This window comes from Pinus tabuliformis, chromosome 1_2, assembly GCF_031772625.1.
Source record: "Pinus tabuliformis cultivar Carrire ecotype Pingquan chromosome 1_2, CPIR1, whole genome shotgun sequence".
Taxonomy (NCBI): domain Eukaryota; kingdom Viridiplantae; phylum Streptophyta; class Pinopsida; order Pinales; family Pinaceae; genus Pinus; species Pinus tabuliformis.
The window spans coordinates 85764653-85782679 of NC_142298.1; the positions used below are offsets into that span (position 1 = coordinate 85764653).

Here is an 18027-nt window from a genome sequence, read left to right on the forward strand (position 1 = left end):
AAAATACACAGATAAAGACAATTGGTGTCACTGCTGACATGTAGAGGGAGTTTCTTGTCACTGGAGTGTTTCATTTCCTAGGGAAATGAGTAGATATTTATTAAAAGGGGATGACTGGGTGTCATCTCTTCATGATGAAATCCAGGACAACCTCTCCTTCGGAATATACAAGCAACACGTGGAAACCGGCTGAGAATGCTAAAGGCGGGCTTTTTCAACGGAACACACCCGCATGTATGAGTTCTCCAGATCCGCTTATGCATCCTTTACTCCTTTCCTACAGAGATAATACGTATTAGCTATGATTATGCAAATATAATAAAATGCTTAAAAAAAAAATAGATCTTTGCCTTCATTAAGCTTTATGACATCAAGAGTAACAATCGTGAAAGAATCGGCCCCCGGTCTTTAATCCATGCATCGATTCGGCCTCGCAGGTGAAAATCTGATTTACACTGAAAATCCTCGCAAAACACAGAGCCAAATCCAAAACCTGGACTTGAAATACTATAGGCGGGAACCTATACCCTATTGGGTCCGCCATATCGCATCGCATCGTGCCATGTGTTTGGGCTTAAAGCTATGCCGATTGTGCCTTTCGATTGGCCAGACCCGACATACATATATGTCATGGTTCATAATTCCTTCGAGTCCACTGCATAAGACTTCCCTTTGTAAAATCCGGACCCCAGCGTACTATCGCAAATACAAGGGAAAACACGTAAAAATCCGTGGTCAACCGTAAGTCTGACCTTCAAATATTATGTATCCGGGCATATAATCATCGTCGGGTCTGGGTGATAGCGGTGTGCCTTATATATAGGCCTCAAAACCTCCCAATAACGATAAGCGATGGGGCTTTGGACCCAAAACATATATATCGTGGTTAATAAAACCATCAGGTCCGATAGATAGTGGCACTATATATATATATATATATATATATAGATAAGCATAGGCCCCGGACCTCCCGATAGTGATAAGCGATTTAGCTCCGGACCTGATATATATATGTATATGGTCGATAATGCCGTTGGGTCTGGAAGACAGTGGAGCGCCTTATATAAAAGCCTGGGACCCCACCAATAGCGATACGCAATGGGGCTCCGGACCTAAAATATATGCATTTTGGTTAATAAAACTGTCGGGTCTGGAAGCCATGTATGTGTTGTGTTTTCATGTTGATTGCAGTAGGTGAAAAGGGGTGATTTATGCATATTGATGAAGGATTTTCATTATAAAGATTTACAATGGGAATGAGGGGTGATAGAAGGTTTTTGGAGGGTTAGGAAGGGTTAAGATGGAGGAAATGAATGGAGAGTTCAACCATTAGGAATTGAAGGTTTGACTCAGTAACGAGTTAAAGTCTCTAGGCTAAAACAGATCATTCGGAGAGGTGAGAGATCAATTTTTAGGGGACCCATTCAAGGCAAGTTTTGATAGGGTGGTGGTTGTGGCCACAACAAATGGCAAACCGTTGGGCGAACCAGTTATCTCTATTTCCAAATAAACCTTGGATTAATAAAACATCAAGGTGTTAAGATAAACTTGAAATGCAAACTGTATAAATGGACCGGCATGGGTTCCACTTCAACATTGATTGCTTCAGTTGGGATAGAGACAAATAAATTCTACTTACTAATAGAGTTTTGACAGGAATTATCCAATGGTAGTGTTATGGGATTTATTGACCTTCCTTTACCCGTTTCCCACTTTCAAAACTCCTTTTGGGGCCATCACTGGTTTTTCAATACCTATTTAGGTGTGAACCTCAGCTCTTTATTTCTCATCAAAACTTGGTGTAGATATGTTTATCTGCACTTTATATAAGAATTTCAGTGCTATATTTTCACATGATTGAGTGGGACACAGTCATGGATCTTGCCATATTTTTAAACCACTTAAGCAAGGTTGGGCTTGTTGTGTCAACCGGTACTCTAAGCCCAGCAACAGTCCCTACTCTAATTGGATTCCCAAACAACCTGTCCTTCCAGATTGGCACAAGGACTTGACATTTTGTTATCTTTTAAATAAGTCCTTCCAGTTTCAGGCACAAGGACTAGAGCACAATTGGATTTTCCATAAGGTATATGACAGTGAGCTTAGCCCATGAAAGGAGGTTTACTTGTAGATAACAGGTATTGGACAATTTAGTGTGGTGGATGGGACCAATGGAGAATGACTGTAAACCTTACAGGCAAGTATAGGCTAGGTCTGAGTGGGATTTATTTAAAATGCAACGTTCCTCCATGCCAGTCCAGCTGTAGTTACACATTTTTTGTTTTATAAAGATGCCCCCACATGCTCCAGATATCCAAGTTATCAACAGATCTCACCTAGTTCCCAACAGATGCTAATGAGTGGCTTCGGTTTGAATTCCACCGCTGATTTACAAGCTCTCATGGGCTCATTGAAATTTTTTTTGATTTGCAAGGTAATGATAGATTTAGAATCAGCAGACTCACTAGCAGGTTAATGAGGAAAGTGAAGGCTAATGGTGGTGAATGAGTGCAACCTGAAAAGGTAAAAGCGAGACTGGAGGACCGAAATCAGTTGGCTGAAAGGACTATAATTCAAAACAGAAGGAAAATGAACTTTGCAGAAACACAAGAAAGGAAAAGTTGGAAATGTGACTAAACTAATAGCAAAATAAAATAAATCCTAACCTACTAAGGAGGTAACCACCATGTGGTGGCTATTGGAAGTATATTTTGAGATGTTGGCCATTAACAGGGAGTTTTTCAGTTTCTCTCTGTAAAGTTTTTAATCTGTAAGTTCCCTGACCAATATTTTCCACAACTTGGAATGGGCCCAGTGATAAGTGTTGGAATTTTGTGTGTTTACCTTTTGGCTCACTCAGCTTATCCCATTTCAGGACTAGTTCCCCTACCTGGAAATCTTTATCTCCTACTAGATGATGATCAAACCATGTTTTCACAATAATTTGGTGATTTCTGAATTTATTTATAGCTTTATCTCTCAATTCCTCCAACCTCATCAGTTGGTTGATCCTCTCTTGAAGCAAGGCTAAAGGGGTTCCTCGTGAAGCTTGGGAGAGTTGTAGAGAGGGGAGGATAATGTTGTGAGGCAGGATGGCTTCCTGTCCATAGACAAGGAAGTATGGGGAGTTTCCTAAGGCCACTATTGGGCTATCCCTATCGGCCCAAAGGGCATTTGTTAGAGCATTGTGCCAGTTCCTCTGGTTGTCAGTGATAGACTTACGAATTATGCGTATGAGGTTCTTATTTGAGGACTCTGCAACTCCATTTCCTTGGGGGTAATAGTTTGATGAATACCATATGTGAATTGATTTATCAATAGCAAATTCCATCAATTTCAGTGATGAAAGGTAAGAAGCATTATCAAATATGAGAGCGTCAGGGATGTCATACCTGTTGAGAATGAATTTCTCAATAAATGATATTACCTTGTCTTCGTTTACCTTCCGAAGTGGGATAACTTCAGTCCATCTGGTGAAGTAGTTGGTCACTGTGAGTATATACTTATGCTGCTACGAAGAGTTTGGCATGATCTCGCCTATGACATCTAGGCCCCATTGCTGGAATGTGAGACAAATCATAACAGGCCTGAGGGGAACAACGGGCTTTCTTTCTCGTCCTACAACAGTTTGACACACCTTGCATTTGCGAGCATAGGCATGCGAGTCTCTGAACACTGTGGGCCAATAATATCTGACTCTTAATATTTTGTGAGCAGTGGTCTCTCCACCATAGTGACCACCTGCTGGGTTGTCGTGCATTTATTTCAATACATGGTCGGCATCATCCTTTTGCAAACACCTCAGCCAAATTCCATCATGATTTTTTCTGTATAATGTGTCATTGGGCAAGTGATACTGATTAGATGTCAATCTGAGCACTCTCCTCTGTGATGCATCCATGTGTTCAGGACATGATCCCAGTGTGAGATAGAAGTGTATGTCGTAATACCGTGACTCAGGATCCAAAAGGGCTTATGACGCTTCATGTTCATATATCAGTGCTTCATTAATCCATAGGGGCTCCTCCCTGCGTTCTACTTGTTCATTTTATATGCTTTGTGCTTCTAGTTCTTTGGATGCCCCCACTTTCTCCACCAAGGCTTCTATAGCTAGCCTACACAATCCCTACCCTCGAACTATCTTTGCCAGCATAATTTCAAGGTCGAATCCTTGAAGTGCGGTTATTCAATTTCCTCTCCCTTCAACCATTTCTTTCTGCACAAAGAGGGCTCTTACAGCAGGATGGGGAACGATCACTTTGTCTTATCCTTTAACAAATAAGGGCAGAAATGTTTTATGGCCTTAAAAACCGCAAAGCCTTGTTTCTCCATGTCTGGGTAGTTCAGTTCTGCTCCTTGCAGATTAGAACTCATATAAGAAATAGGGACTTCATTGCCATCATCATTTTTTTGAGTGATAATTGCAGCATATGAAAGGTCAGAAGCAAAAGTGTATAAGAAGAATTCCTTGCCGAAATTGGGGCTGACCAATGCAGGAGCTTCTGTGATGGCTTCCTTGATTCCCTAAAATGCTTTCTTGGCCTCATCGCTCGACTTACACACAACATCTTTCTTCATCATTACCTGCATGGGGCACACTATTTCCGTGAAACCTAAGACAAATTTTCTAACGAAATTGATCTTCCCGAAGAAAGATTGCATGGTATTTTTATTTGTAGGGGGCTGTATTCTCATGATGGTCTCTATTCTTTCAGGATCAATAACAATCCCTTCTTTAGAGATGATATGACCCAATAGTTTCCCTTCTGTGACTGCGAAGATGCTCTTCTTGGGATTCAACGATATTCCATACCTTCGGCATGTTTCGAAAATCTGCCTTAGGTGATAAATATGATCCCTTCTGTGATATGAATACACAGTGATGTCATCCATGTAAACCACTACTGATCTGTTAATCAACCCTTGGAAAGCTATGTCCATAGCTCTCTAGAATGTGGTGCCCGCGTTAATAAGTCCAAAAGGAATTTTACGATATGCGTAGGTGACCCATTTAGTGTTGAAGTTTGTCTTCAGCTGATCCCCACTAGATACCAAGACTTGATTATATCTTGAAAACCCATCTAATAGGGACAACATTTTAGACCCAGAAACGCACTGAAGGATGTGTTCCATAGAAGGGACAAGATAGTTATCCTTTTGCAATGCTTTGTTGAGATTTCTAAAATCGATACACAACATGATGTCTCCATTTTTCTTTCTCACTGGCATGAGATTGGCTACCCAACAGGTGTGTCTGACCGGGAAAATGATTTTAGCATCCAGCATTTTCTTCAATTCTTTCTTCAACAATGGTTCTAGGCTTGGATGCATTTTGCGTTTTTTTTTTTGGTAGGGCTTAGCCTCCTCTTCCAAAGGAATTACATGCTGCATAACGCTGGTATCAAAGGTTTTTAGGTCCCCATATGTCCATGCAAAGACTTCCTTGTATTCTTTAAATAGCTTGACAAATGCAACCTTTTCCTATGGAGAACACCCTAAGCCCAAATTAATAGTTTTTGGGTCTTCTTTGGTTCCAAAGTTGACCGATTCGTACTTCATGGAGGAGACATGTGTTTTGCAATTCATTGGCTTTTTGAATTTATCATACATGTCATACAAGTCCTCCATTTGGACAACTGACTTGGGAATTGTATTGAACTGATCCTTTTCCTCACTTTCCCTCTCATTCATAAACCTGTCATGTTCTTCTTCATTGATGACTGCATTCTTGAACGTCTTCTTGTAGTGCAAGAACTCCAAGATTTTCTCATCAGCTTCAAACATCTGCGAGTTTGAGATGTTATTAGGCACGGATGGTCTGAAAATCAATTCAACAGAACATTTATTCTTCTTTAATCTAAAATCAGGCAAACGTTTTGTAGCCATACCGGCCATCAGATCAGCATCTTGGTTTCTTCCTCGAGGTATATATGTGATATTAAAAGAATCAAAACTATCAATTAAGTTCCATACCTCTTGTTGGTACCTTACCAAGTGTGGAAAGTTGTAGTGTATCCTCTTCCTTACCTGGTCCACAATTATCTGCGAGTCACCAAAAACTTTAAGATTTTTAACCTTCATATCAATGGCCCTTTTAAGGCCCTGCAACAAGCCTTCGTATTCAGCCGTGTTGTTGGTGCACATGAACTCCAATCAAATGGCCATTAGATGTTGGTTTCCTTCTGGATCAACGAGAACTCTCCCAGCACCTACACCTTGAAGGTAATTAGAGCCATCAAAACAGAGTGTCCAAAATATAGAGTCTAGTGTTACATTAATTGAATTGCTTCCTACGAGACTAGTTCTATCATCTACTATATTACAAGGTGGTTCATCAGTTGGATTACAGGGGAGAGTTTCCAATTGTGTGTTTATTACAGTTTCTTCAGTTGTTTCTACATGGAATTCCCCAAAACAGGTTTCTGTGGCACAAACATTGAAACTATAATTCCCAAGGATAGAAGTGGTAAACATTATAGGTTCGTTGGGACCATTTAGCTCCATCACTACATACTTCATGTATCTTTCATGATCAACTCTCAGCATATCACCCTTCCCCTTCTGAGGTAGCAAGAGATGGGACCAATCAGTCGAGAAATATCCATTCAGTTTTGCTGACCAATCCCTACTAAGTAGAATTCCATAAGCCTTGGGTATATCGACTACCACTATATCAATGACTTGTGTGTATTGTGGTTTAGCAGTCATCTAGATCAATACATCTTTAAATTCCCCAATTACTTTCACATTTGTCTTGTCTAATGGCATGATTCGAATTCCACTTTTCTCAAGTACGGCATGAAGTCTTTTAGCAACAGCATAAGGCATCACAGTGGACCAGGCACCTGAGTCTACCAAGCAATTGTGTACATTCATGTTGAAGATTTCAAAAGTGATTAGGAAAGGGGGAGTCATGGATTTTGATTTCCTTCCTATCATGGCTGCACTGACATCTTGGGGGTTTCGATTCATTTTTGATAGGGTGGCTTCCATGGCTGCTGGCTTTTGGGTTGTGCTGAGAGTACTAACAGGTCTGGAGACCAACTTCTGGGTTTGGCTGCTCGGGATGGTGGGAGTTTTGAAGTTCCACTCATTCATAGCTTTCAAGAGAAAATCTCTTTGCTGCGTTAATTTCAGCAAATCAAAGTATGTGATATTTGCCCTAGATTTCTTAAGATCATCCACAATATTGTAATCAATGTTATAAACAGGATAGGACAGAGTAAACATACCAGTTTTTCCGTTCTTAGGTGGGACTTCACTATTGTGAGTCTCCTTCGTTGTGTTTGGAGATGCATTTTCTTTCTCTGGATGGTTTGCAACTGGGGTATTCATGGACTGAACACTAGGTCTACCCTTCTCAACAACAAATTTGGGAGCGAGTGCCTTCATAGGGTGGACATCTTTCTTGGTCTAATCTACAAGCTTCATCACACCTGCAAGTGGCCCCTTGCTTCATGTGTGGATTTCATTAGTGTGGATCTCCACCATACTGTCTCCTTGGTCATCATCATTCTCATTTGTATAGAAATCCCATAGTACGTTGATTTGAGATTCTTCTTCCAGGGGCTCTTCTACTTGGTATTCTTCCTCGTCTTCTTGTTCTGGCTCTAGCTCCACTATAGGTTCTTCTTGGTTAAGGAATGATCCGATAAGAGCCAACTCTTCTGTATTTAAATTCCCTTCATTGGGTGGAGTAGGTGGTGAAAGTGGACCATGAACACCTTTTGTCTTCTTACAATAGAAAGGTTTGAAAGGGTTTTTGTTGTTATACTCTCCTCCACTCCCGCTTGTACTTTCTCCAGAATTCCTTTTCATATTGATGACTATATTTGTCAACTTTTGAATGATCCGATGTAAACCTTCTACATCTATGGTATCCTTTTCTTTGGTTTCATCCCCTTTGTTATCAATCCCATTATTCTCCTTGGATGCTTGAGAGGCTTTCTTTTCTCCGGTTGTATGATGACATGTTGTGAGACTGAGCATTTCATTCTTGAATTTTACTGCTTCATTAATATCACCCTGTAAGGTTTGTGCATTACTCCTTTTGACCCACATCACAGTAGGGACAAGGAGAGCAGTGATGTAGAATTCCATGAGCACCTCCTCAGTAGGTCTGGTGGTGGTCGGGATCTACTAAACAAGGTGTTGAACAGGATGTTAAAATCCTTAACCTTTTCTTTGGTTTCCATTTTCAAATGGGATAGTTCTAGAACTAAGGCCAAAGGGGTTTTGTCATTGCCATACTTGTCTAAAAAGGCCTGTTGAAAGGTAGTCCACAAGGTGATCGATCCGTTTCTCAAGCTAAATTACCATGTGGAAGCTACACCAATCAGGGTAAAATGGAATAGGCGACATACTATATCTTCATTAGCTACCCCCAGCATGTGCACGACTAGGAAGAAGCAGTGAATATGGTTATCAACAGTGTCTCCCTTCACAGGGTCAAATTTAGGCAATACTCTTTCTGCATTCTTGGGTAAGGGGTGCTACTGCCTAGGTATCGCTACGACATCCTGAGCGAGCCAGGGAGGAAGTGCTCCCGGAGGAGGTGGGAGTTGGTTCCCACCTGGTTAGAGCTGATTCCCAACTAGAAGAGGAACATTAGCCATATTGTGGATAAGGATATTCTGGTTGAAGGTTTCTTCAAGGTTTTCTTTATTAAGACTTCCCAAATCAGGCCAGGGATTACCTTCATAGAATGGATCTTTAGGAATTTCTTCCTAGGGAGTGTCAATACTTTGCAAGGATTCAAGCACAATATCTTAAAGAGATGGGGCTACAGATGTCTCTTTGTTTATGGAACAGATCCTTGGCTTTCTTTTAGTTGTCAGAGGTAAAGAGTGAAATATGGGGAGCTAAGAGAGGGAATGAGCATAAGCCCGAGTAAGTATTCTGACTGGTTGTTCCTTAGTGACATGATACTCCCACAATGTCTCTTCTTCGAAATGAGGATTTTCTGAATATGAGGAAGGGTCTTTTCAATCTTCATGATCCATGCATTAATCTTTTCGAGTCCATGTATGACATTTATAGATGAAATCATAAAAATCTGTGGATAGTGGTTCAGGCCCTCCTTCTAGCGCCAATTTTTTGACGTGGCAAAATTTCGCTATACCAACAAAGGGAACTAACCCGATCGCAAGACCCAATTAGACCTGCTTTCATTTGGAATGGCTAGTTCCAACGGGTTTTAAGGGACCCCATAAACTGTTAAATGAGTTGAAAGTTTGCTTCTGGGAAGAAGGCTTCAATTACATCAACAAAATGAAACAGCTAACCACTATGTATTGAATCCTATCTACACTTCTTATAACTACTCTAGTCTACGTCCTAACTATCCTAATCTATCCTAATCTATCCTGTAGGAGCATGAAAAGGAGAGGTTAAACATCATATATGAATTCCAAGTCTAAATGAATCAATTACTGGTTCACATAAGAAAAAGGTTGCATTAATTCTTAATTGCAATCCAATCATTCATATAGGAATACACATTCCATTTTATGGAAGAAAAGCTTGCAACTGATGTCCAACATAGTTTCGAATCAGGGACTGCTTATGAACTAACTATAATGAAGAATTACATTCAGAAAAACAAGGCTAATTATAAGTTGTATGATTATCAAATTGCATAAAAACAAAACACATTTGCATTTATGCCATCAATCAACATCCTGTCTCAAAACAAATGAAAGTGAAGGATCTTAAATCTGAAACAAAAGGCTCCTCATTGAACCAAAACAATCTCCTTTATTCATAATAAATCAAAGTTGTTTCTTGCTAAACAAAAAGCCCTACTCTCCTATCCAGAGGGAATATTTATGCAACTGGAAATGACTCTCGGTCTTCCTTTTCACCCTTTCACCTTCCCTCTATTCTCTTCACTATACAGATCAGAATACATAGATGAAGACAATCGGTGTCACTGCTGACACATAGAGGGTGTTTCCTGTCACTGGAGCACTTAATTTCCTAGGGAAATGAGTAGATATTGATTAAAAGGGGATGACTGTGTGTTATCTCTTCATGATTAAATCTGGGACAACCTCTCCTTCGGAATATACAGGCAACACATGGAAACCGGTTGAAAATGCCAAAGGCCGATTCTTTCAACAGAACACACCCACATATATGAGTTCTATGGATCTGCTTATGCATCCTTTACTCCTTGCCTGTAGAGATAAGACGTATTAGCTATGATTATGAAAATATAATAAAATGCTTTAAAAAAATAAAAAAATAGATCTTTGCCTTCATTAAGTTTTTATGACATCATTAGTAACAATCGTGAAAGAATCGGCCCCCGGTCTTTAATCCATGCATCGATTCGGCCTCGCAGGTGAAAATATGATTTACACTAAAAATCCTCGCAAAACACAGAGCCAAATCCAAAACCTGGACTTGAAATACTATAGGCGGGAACCGATACCCTATTGGGTCCTCCATATCGCATCGCAACGTGCTATGTGTTTGGGCTTAAAGCTATGCCGATTGTGCCTTTTGATTGGCCAGACCTGACATACATATATGTCATGGTCATGATTCCTTCGGGTCCACTGCATAAGACTTCTCTTTGTAAAATCCGGACCCCAGCGTATTATCGCAAATACAAGGGAAAACACGGAAAAATCCGCGGCTGGCCATAAGGCCAGACTTCAAATATTATGTATCCGGGCATATAATCATCATTGGGTTCGGGTGATAGTAGTGTGCCTTATATATAGGCCTCGGACCCTCCCAATAGCGATAAGCGATGGGGCTTCAGACCCGAAACATATATATCGTGGTTAATAAAACCATCGGGTCCGATAGATAGTGGCGCGCTATATATATATATATATATATATATATATATATATATATATATATATATATATATATATATATATATATATATATATATATATAAGCCCTGGACCTCCTGATAGCGATAAGCGATTTTGCTCTGGACCTGATATATATATGTAATATGGTCGATAATTCCGTCGGGTCCAGAAGATAGTGGAGCGCCTTATATAAAAGCCCGAGACCCCGCCAATAGCAATATGTGATGGGGCTCCAGACCTGAAATATATGCATTTTGTTTAATAAAATCGTCGGGTCCAGAAGCCATGCATGTGTTGTGTGTTAATGTTGATTGTGATAGGCGAAAAGGGGTGATTTATGCATATTGATGAAGGATTTTCATTATAAAGAGTTACAATGGGAATGAGGGGCGATAGAAGGTTTTTGGAGGGTTAGGAAGGGTTACGATGGAGGAAATGAATGGAGGGTTTGACCATTAGGAATTGAAGGTCTCACTCAGTAACGAGTTAAAGTCTCTAAGATAAAATAGATCATTCGGAGAGGTGAGAGATCAATTTTTAGGGGACCCATTCAAAATTGCTGCCAAGGCAAGTTTTGATAGGGTGGTGGTTTTGGCCATAACACATAGTCATATGAGACAATCAACAATATTCATCCAAAATATGACACAAAGTCACATCACCAATCAAGGATAAATGAGAAAAAATAGAGTTTAACCAAAGAGTTCACTAAGTAAAGTGAAAGGACAACTAAAGACAATAAATGACTAAAGGTTATGATTATATATTTTTGGTGTTGATCCATTTCATTTACACCACCCTTTTTTCTCAACCATGCCTACATGCCATTTTACTTCTTGTCAATTTGCTATGAGAAGAATAATTATTTCTACAAAATTAGTTACATGAATGACTATAAGATTGCAATGATCTATAAGAAAATTGAGTTAGGAAGCACAATAAGCTCAATAGAATAAAAGCACAATAATGGAAAGTCATTTAATTATGTTTTCCCTCTTCTTCGAATTTTTTTGGGATCCTTCTACTACAATTGTTGCTAGAATGCATATGTTGATTGTTCAAAGTTTAGAATCCTTCCTATAAGAATTTCCATAAACATAACTACAAGATACTAAAATCAAGTTTATAAGGCAAGGAAAAACAAAGATAAAACAATAGGATAACCCCCCTTTCTTTCCAAACATAACCTTGTATGTGTGGAAAATCAAAGATAAAACAATAGGATAACCCCCTTTCTTTCCAAAAACAAAAGCTGCTAGATTTTACCAGAATATTAATGGAAGAGAGCCCACAAAAGCTACTAGATTTTACCAGAATATTAGGGTTGTAAACATTTTTTAAAGAAGTCGATGGTTTGGGTATTTTAAGAAGATATTATGATGATGATGTCGTCCTTGGATTTTCCTCAACTTTCAGAATTGCAGGGGGGAAAAGTATGTGATTGCGGTGAGAAGCAATACATAAGGACGAACAATGAAATCATCTAATAACAATTATTCTTTACCTTTTTGGGCTTAGATATCATTGTCATATTTTCTTCTTGAAGTGGACGAATGAATGCCATGATTGAACAAAAAAATGGAAACAGAGGCAATGTTGAGAAGCCAAACTCAAACTTTGCAACAAGCACAATATTATATTAGACTCCAAAAGCTTACAATTTAGTGCACATATCAAGCTGAAATTTATATAAAGTCCATGAAATAAAAAACCTAAAATAACAAAAATACAACTCATGAAAGGAGTTTTTCTTTAAAAAATATCAATGCTTTCCTTTTCTTGAGTCACACTTACTACTTTTATGCCCTAAGGTCACATTTTCTTGAGCTAAAGCATGCAGTCATCTCAGAGCCCAAACCACTTAGCAAACAAAAAATAAAACAATCAAGCAGCCAAAAAATGTATTGGATTTTGGATATGCAGAGAGAAACTGAAATATTTTGAAAGACAACAAATGCATCCCAACATATATCCTCTTTTTGTTAAACAATCTTTTGATTTTAGGACACTTTCCACTCATAATCATTCAAAATCATGTCGACAAACGAAACAAACTCCAAGACTATCACACCAAGAATAAACCTCCTTGGAGTTACCAAATCTTTTCCAACAATGCGGTTTTGATTTCAAGTCAATGTTATAAGATACAACCAAACTAATAAAACATACAGGAAAATACATCAAAATTTGAAGTAAAACAATCAATTTAAAAACTCTAGCATACACCACAAAAACTCTACGATAAAAGAAAAAAAAAGATGGAAATCAACATTGGCTCAAATAGAATCCACGGTGAGATGAGCTCCAATTGGCAGCAAAGAATAGAAAGAGATATGCAAAACATCCTGATCTCGTTATGAATGCATAAGTAAGAACAATATTGAAATGAAAATAACAAAGCCATAAGATAAAATCACAACCTAACACTAAAGATGGACTACGAATTCATTCTGATTTTTCTCCACTTCTTGCGAACACCCTTTTACCTAACCACTCTCATACAATTCAATATTTTTTGGAGTGGTTATTTTCACATAGCATAACAACAACTAGTAATTTAATAGGAAAGAAGTTAAGATGACATATTTTGAATATGGAACACATGCTAAAATGTACCCTATAAACCAAGTGCCCTTTTATGGCCATGACATCTTGCCTACAATTTCCCTCACATATAGTTATCTTACAACATAATTATAACACAAATTTTCTCTATGACTTGGCCAACCTGACTTTAACTCAATGCTTAATACCAACTAGTATCCTCAATTAGCACAACGACTTATGCTTATTCTCATCACATCCCCTAGATCAAGAAGCTAAGGTATTTTATTATTCAAAAGGGTACCTTTTAAAAAGTAGTGACAATAAACTAAAAGTAAGATAAAAAAATGCTAGAAATAGGTTATTTTCCAACCTTGCTCCAAACTTACTCTCATAAATTGCCAGAGAAAGAAGTTAGAAGAAAAATAGTAAAGGAGATCCAAATAAAAATGCTCCTAGATTCATAAGTGGTGTTTGACTTATAGTGGAAGACAAAATATAAAAATAAACATTTCAAATATATATAAATACAATTGAAAATGAATTAAAACAAATGGGAGAAGAAGAATAAGAATGAGCACAAACTTGGGATGTGTAGTAAGACCGCATGCCAGTTACAACTCCCAATGATGGAGATGTCCCTGGGAGTTTACTTTGATAAGATGTAAGGGGGAAATGACTTCCTCCATCATATGGAGTAGTTTTGGAAACAAATGAACTTGAATAAATCCCATAGTGAGATGTTGCACCTCCAAAACTACTATATGAGTGACTTCCATATCCGAAGGATCAATATGGACCAAGACCATAATTGCCTGCACCTAGTTATGCTTGACCACTAGTTGTCCTTTGAGAAGAAGTTGGCGGCCCAAGTCCAAAAATGTTGAAGAGTTTAATGAACTATAAGGGAGGTTTATTGCAACAAGGTCTATAAACAAACTTGGCAGTTCCACATCACTTAATCCATATGGATTTAGACCAGTAACTACTACTAATGCTAGGTTCACAATATTCTGATGACCATTAAGTGGCAGTTTGACTGGGCCATGACCCAATCCACCATATTGTGAAATGTGATTTACATCACCTTTATCCTTCAAATCAGGAACAATTTGGCCCTGGTTTGCTGCAACTTTCTATTTTTTCCCTTCAAACGCTAATTTACAAAAAGTTTATGCACATCTATTGATTTAACAAGGTCTTCCAGGGTTTGATTTGTTGCTTCAATTATTATGTAGAGAATAAGGGAGTATCCTTTTGACTTACCAGTTTGTTTGTCAACCACCAGGTCCTTGTTCAATGTCTCCATAACGAGAGAAAAAATTAATCATTCTAGCACATTGCATGTGTTTAGGAACATTACCCACATTGACCCTTCTTAAGCTAGGATTTGTTGTAGCTGGTTGAAAGGGACTAGTTGGTTGTATGTGTTGTATAGGTACCATGGGTGGAAGGTGTTGTTGGAGTTGAAAGGGATTAACTAGATGTATGGGTTGTTGAAGGAGTTGGTTCATCTATGATTGCTATTGCCCAATAACAGCCAGATTACAGACATCCATTCTACCATCAATCATCTTGATGGGTTCTTCCAACACAATCAAGGCACAATCACCATGTATATATGTGATTAATCCAACGCATTCAAGGCACAATCAACATGTTGGAAATATTTTAAAGTTTATATTGTGAGGCATGAAATCATCAAACAACAATTATTCTTTACCTTTTTGGGATTATATATCATTGTCATATCTTTTGCTTCAAGTGAATGAATGAAAGCCATGATTAAACAAAAAACTAGACACAAAGGCAATGTTGAGAAGCTAAACTCAAACTGTGCAACAAGCACAATATTATATTAGTCTCCAAAAGCATACAATTTAGTACACATATCGAGTTGAAATTTATATAAGGTCAATGAAATAACAAAACCTAAAATAACAACAATACAACTCATGAAAGGAGTTTCTCGTTAACAAGTATAAATCCTTGCCTTTTCTTGAGTCACACGTACTACTTTTATGCCCCGGGGTCACATTTTCTTAAGCCTAAGCATGCATTCATCTTAGGGCCCAAACCACTTAGTAAACCAAAAATAAAAAAATCAAGCAATGGTGAAATCAATCTGGAAAACACATCATGATCCTTCACACAGATAATGAGAAATAACATGTCAAAAAATATATCCAAAATATTTGTAATGAAACAGGCATACAATTGCAACATACAATTCCTTACACTACAACAAAACAGAGTGGTTGAAAGGAAGAATAGATCTTTGAAAGAGATAGTCAGTTTCATTTTGCATGCAATATCTCTTGCATCAAAATTGCGGGTTGTAGCTATCAATTGTGCCTCATACATCCATAATATATGTCCTCATAGATATATTACTAGAAAAACACCTTTTGAGGCTTGGACTTTCATGCAACCTGAAGTCAATCATTTCCACATTTTCTGATCTCAAGCATGGGCCCACTATCCTATAGAGAATAGAAAGGCTTTGGAGCCTCAGAGAAGCCACACATGTTTGTTGGATATTTAGCGAGGCAAAGGCATTGTTGGGATTCGCTTCAGATGCCTTTCCTACTCAATTTGAGGTATGTTCACCTGGATTTCAATTGATTTATTTATTCTGTTGTTCATCTCGTGAATTTAGGAATCTCATGATGCTTAGAGACAAATTTCACGAGAAAATAACTACCATGTTATGGCATGATTCCTTTCAGTGATGACCCTACTCCTCCATTTTCTGTGATTATTTGGAAATTTTCATGGATTCTTGTTTTAATAATGGAATAATTTTCTCTTTTCTGGGATGGATTGTGAATATAGAAAAATAGGGGACATGGATTGCCTAAAACGTCTACAATTTGCTGGGATTTTAGGGTAATTCAGGTTATCGATTAATCTATTTTCCTTAGCTTTTTTGTGCTTCACTAGTTATCAAGAAATTCGACAATAAGTTTTTGATTTTTAGCCAAACTCTAGGTTCAAATGAAACTCGATAAACGTTCGTATCTTTCCTGAGCTGATTCTTCATCATCATAGTATTAATTATCCTCTGCACTAACATCCTGATATTGCATGTATTCAAACACCAAATAATTCATGTTTCTCTCTGTTTCACCAAATTCCATCTCATCCATCCCTTCACTAGTGTACCAATGCAAGAAGGCCTTCTTCCTAAATATGGCAGCGAACTACACGCTGACTCTCCTGAACATCTCTTGAATGGATGTTGAGTTCCCAATGAACATGGACGACATGGACAGGGATTTTTGCGGTATATCACATGCATTGGATTTCACATTGTTGGGGATCCACTTCACATAGTGGGAGGAATTCTTGTTCTGAACATTCATCATCTGTTCATCCACCTCTTTAATGCTCACCTTGCCTTTGAACATGCCAAATGCAGTCAGGTACCAACCTTGACGTGGAGCTATAGCATACATCACGTTCTTGTAATCCCACATCTGTTGTGTCAGTTTCGGAAGGGTGAGGGCTTTGTATTGTTGTGAATCACGTGAAGTCAATGGGGAAGATCCCACCATAAAGAAGTGAAGATGGGGGAAGGGGATAAAATTTACTGCTAGTTTCCTTAGATCTGAGTTAAGCTGACTTGGAAACCTCAGGCAATAGGTGACTCCACTCATTGTTGCAGATATCAGATGGTTCAAATCACCGAAGCTAGGAGTTGTGAGTTTGAGAGTCCTGAAGCAGATGTTGTAAAGGGCCTCATTGTCCAGTACCATACACTCGTCTGCATTCTCCACTAGCTAATGCACAAAGAGCATGGCATTGTAAGGGTCCACCACTGTGTCAAACACCTTGGGAGAAGGGAAAACTGAGAATGTAAGCATCATTCTATCAGGGTGCTCCTCCCTGATTTTGGATATCAAAAGGGTTCCCATCGCAAATCCAGTACGTCCTCCCAAAGAATGACACACTTGAAACCCTTGGAGACAATCACAATTTTCTACCTCCTTCCTGACGACATCCAACACAGAATCAATGAACTTGGCCCCTTCGGTATAATGGCCCTGGCCCAGTTATTTCGAGCCCTGGACTGGCCAAAAATGAAGTTATCAGGCCTGAAGACCTGGCCATAAGGCCTAGTCCTCACGTTGTCCATGGTCCCAGGATCAAGATCCATGAGCACAACACAGGGCACAAATCTACCACAACTCACCTCATTGTAGTAAACATTAACCCTTTCGAGTTGTAGATCAGAAGTGCCTCGATATATCCCGGTGGGATCGATCCCGTACTCATCATAAACAACTTCCTAAAACTTGGCACCGATTTGTTTGCTACATTGCCCGCCCTTAATGTGCAAGATATCACACATATTTGCAATTTAAAACTTGCAACATGGAAAGACCAAACCCTAGAGTAAAACCTCAACTAAACAATAGAGGATTCAAAGAAAACCAACACAAAATGAAGAGACAGAGCATGGCAATGGGCAGTGACATCTACTAGCTAGAAAAGCCAATCTAGAACTATGAGATGGGTGTGCTAGTGAGGCTATAACTGATATGTCCTAATAGGTAGTATATAGGTGTCTTTGGTAAGATAGACGGGAGAAACACATCACCACAAACCGAGGTTATACGCATTTAAATGTTTTAGGTTTTTTATATTT

At 38.6% G+C, this 18027-nt stretch overlaps 1 pseudogene; it reads right to left on the minus strand.

The window, feature by feature from the left end:
- Window positions 1-16429: 16429 nt before the first annotated feature.
- On the minus strand, window positions 16430-17730 carry LOC149204544 (tubulin beta-2 chain pseudogene; annotated as a pseudogene).
- Window positions 17731-18027: the final 297 nt, after the last annotated feature.